Raw genomic sequence first — 3,852 nt, forward strand, 5'->3', positions numbered from 1 at the left:
ATGTGACAAATAAAATTTGATTTGATTTGATTTGATTTGTATGTCTGCAGGAATGATATGTCTGTAGGAATGATATGTCTGTAGGAATGATATGTCTGTATGTCTGTAGGAATGATATGTCTGCAGGAATGATATGTCTGTGGGAATGATATGTCTGTAGGAATGATATGTCTGTGGGAATGATATGTCTGTAGGAATGATATGTCTGTATGTCTGTAGGAATGATATGTCTGTATGTCTGTAGGAATGATATGTCTGTAGGAATTAAATGTGTTTAGGAATGATATGTCTGTAGGAATGATATGTCTGTAGGAATGATATGTCTGCAGGAATGCTATGTCTGTAGGAATGATATGTCTGTATGTCTGCAGGAATGATATGTCTGTATGTCTGTAGGAATGATATGTCTGTAGGAATGATATGTCTGTAGGAATGATATGCCTGTAGTAATGATATGTCTGTGGGAATGATATGTCTGTAGGAATGATATGTCTGTAGGATTGATATGTCTGTATGTCTGTAGGAATGATATGTCTGTAGGAATGATATGTCTGTAGGAATGATATGTCTGTATGTCTGCAGTAATGATATGTCTGCAGGAATGATATGTCTGTAGAAATGATATGTCTGTAGGAATGATATGTCTGTAGGAATGATATGTCTGTAGGAAGGATATGTCTGTAGGAATGAAGCTCCCGACGAACAGTTCTCGTGCTCACGTTGCTTCCAGCGACAGCTTGGAACTCGGCAGTGAGGGTTGAAACCGAGGACAGCCGCTGTTGCTCCTAGCTGTTTTCACTTCACAATAACAGCACTTACAGTTGACTCGGGGGCAGCTCTAGCAAGGTAGAAATGTCACTAATTGACTTGTCCCCCTCAAAAAAAAAAGCGCTATCCTAGAACCGGTGCCACGTTAAAATTTCACTGAGCTCTTTAGTAAAGGCCATTCAAAATGCCAATGTTTGTCTATGGAGATTGCACGGCAGTGTGCTCAATTGTATACCCCTGTCAGCAACAGAAGTGGTTGTAGGCTAGTGTAGTTATTATGTGTTACATATGTGTCCAAAAAAAGCACAAATATTTCCAGAGCTTTCTTATATCTCGTGGGTACAGCTCGGACAGACACTTCAAACCCTTATTCTTTATGATTTATTTTTTGCACTGTGTGTTTAGCCATTTATAAAATGTGTTTTTCAATGTGTTTCTCCGGACTATCGTGGTGAAGGACAAATTCAATAATTTTATTACATTTTGTCTTAGACTTCTTAAACAGCAGTCCAAAAAAAATTGTTAAATTATTCTATGTTGAGAATCGTCAGATAATCAACTATTAAACCCGTTAACCATTTAAAGCCCAACGTGACTCTTACCTGTCAGCTCTTGAACAACGACACACCTGTCAAGTTCTCACCCAAACGACACCCTGTGCCTTATACTGTGTAGCGCAATACTTTTGACATGGGCCTTTAGAGAGAGATCTTTTCAAAAGTACTGCACTGTGTGGGAGGTAAAGGGTGTCGTTTGGCACAGAGACAACGTCTCACCTGTAACATCAATACAACACGACAGATGAATCTACCTCTGAGACTTCAACATAGAAACGTGCAGCCCATCACATCGAGTTGTAGTGTAGTGTAGTGTAGTGTAGTGTAGTTGCAGTGTAGTTGTAGTGTAGATGTAGTTGTTGTGTAGATATAGTAGTAGTGTAGATGTAATTGTTGTGTAGATGTAGTTGTGTTGTAGATGCAGTTGTAGTGTAGATGTAGTGTAGTTGTAGTGTATCGGTAGTGTATCTATAGTTGTAGTGTATCTGTAGTTGTAGTGTAGATGTCGATGTCGATGTAGTGTAGTGTAGTGTAGTGTAGTGTAGTGTAGTGTAGTGTAGTGTAGTGTAGTTGTAGTTGTAGTGTAGTGTAGTGTAGTGTAGTGTAGTGTAGTGTAGTGTAGTGTAGTTGTAGTTGTAGTGTAGTGTAGTTTAGTGTAGTTGTAGTTGTAGTGTAGTGTAGTTGCGGTGTAGTTGTGGTGTAGTTGTAGTGTAGTGTAGTGTAGTGTAGTGTAGTGTAGTGTAGTGTAGTGTAGTGTAGTGTAGTGTAGTGTAGTGTAGTTGTAGTTGTAGTTGTAGTGTAGTGTAGTGTAGTGTAGTGTAGTGTAGTGTAGTGTAGTGTAGTGTAGTTGTAGTTGTAGTGTAGTGTAGTTGCGGTGTAGTTGTGGTGTAGATGTAGTGTAGTGTAGTTGTGGTGTAGATGTGGTGTAGTTGTAGTGTAGCGTAGTTGCGGTGTGTGTGTAATGACTTTCGCTGCCAGGTGACTTGTAGTTTTGGAAATAAATGGTTTGAGAACCTCCGGTGTGAAGTTGCTGTTGTCAGGGACACAGAACTGCAGCATGGAGTGAATAGGAGGCTGTAGTGGCTTCCTTTAGTCTTTACCATAGCCACTGCCCGAGCCTGAAGCGGGGTTGTTTGGTACGCATACAGTCCACAGTCAAGGTTTTCAAACGGCCAAACATTCAATGACATCCAGGGATATGGTGCAACAAAAATGTTTATTCTTCTTATATCTAACAAATAAATGATTCTCCAATCAACTTAAAGCATAGAATACTTTATATGGAAAATACATATTATGACCTGTCTGTATGTCTGTATGGTCAAAAAACTATACCGCTCCCGCATCTAGCAAGGACTCCCTCTCCTGAAGGCCCAACTTCCTGCCTTTATCCTAACACTTACCACAATACAATGAATAGGCAAGATGGCTCCCCGTCGGGGAATTGAACCCCGGTCTCCCGCGTGACAGGCGGGGATACTCACCACTATACTAACGAGGAGTGACCCTGACAGGTGTGTGTAAAGGACTTCACACTGCTTGATTAGTGAGTACTACTTTCTCCTGATTCGGCTCACAATGAGGCTCCAACCCCAGGACATCCGCCTTGCTAGCCCACGTGACCGCCCTCCTGCAGGGTCTTACCTGATGGCAACACGCCAAAAAGCCAGCTATTTCCTGGAGCAAGTAGGGACGCATCAGGCGGAGGAGAAAGTTTCACACAACCCCATGTTCTACACATGTCTGCATTGAGTTCATTAACAGCGGGCATTAAGCTACCTACTCTGAGGTGCCAAGTAGCCCGGGTGGACTGTGGTGACCCCTCAGGTCTCACACCCTCCTCCTCCCATCTCTCCCATCCTCTAAACTCTTCCCCTGTTCTCCCTCTCTCCTCTCCTCTCCCCAGGACTCTGTCAGGCCTCACACCCTCCTCCCCACAACCGGTCCCATCCTCTATTCTCTTCCCCTGTTCTCCCTCTGTCCTCTCCTCTCCCCAGGACTCTGTCAGGCCTCACACCCTCCTCCCCACAACCACTCCCATCCTCTAACCTAAAAGGAGAGGAGGAGAGTTGGAGAGGAGAAGAGGAGGAAAGGAGGAGAGTTGAAGAGGAGGAGTGGAGGAGAGGTGGAGAGGTGGAGAGGAGAAGAGTTGGAGAGAGGAAGAGGAGGAAGGGAGGAGAGTTGAAGAGGAGGAGAGGAGGAGAGTTGGAGAGGAGGAGAGGTGGAGAGGAGTAGAGGTGGAGAGTTGAAGAGGAGGAGAGGAGGAGGTGGAGAGGAGGCGAGGTGGAGAGTTGGAGAGGAGGCGTGGATGAGAGGAGAGGTGGAGAGTTGGAGAGGAGGAGAGGTGGAGAGTTGGAGAGGAGGAGAGGAGGAGAGGAGGGTAGTTGGAGACGAGAAGAGGAGGAGAGGTGGAGAGGAGGCGAGTTGGAGAGGAGAAGAGGAGGAAAGGAGGACAGTTGAAGAGGAGGAGAGGAGGAGTTGGAGAGGAGGAGAGGTGGAGGGGAGAGTTGGAGAGGTGGAGAGTTGG

At 44.6% G+C, this 3,852-nt stretch overlaps 1 non-coding gene across 1 annotated transcript; it reads right to left on the bottom strand.

Annotated features, from left to right (window-relative positions):
- Nucleotides 1-2,754: 2,754 nt before the first annotated feature.
- On the bottom strand, nucleotides 2,755-2,826 carry trnad-guc. The gene has a single exon. It is a non-coding gene; the product is annotated as a tRNA-Asp (tRNA).
- Nucleotides 2,827-3,852: the final 1,026 nt, after the last annotated feature.

Source organism: Oncorhynchus gorbuscha, unplaced genomic scaffold, assembly GCF_021184085.1.
Source record: "Oncorhynchus gorbuscha isolate QuinsamMale2020 ecotype Even-year unplaced genomic scaffold, OgorEven_v1.0 Un_scaffold_1767, whole genome shotgun sequence".
Classification (NCBI taxonomy): domain Eukaryota; kingdom Metazoa; phylum Chordata; class Actinopteri; order Salmoniformes; family Salmonidae; genus Oncorhynchus; species Oncorhynchus gorbuscha.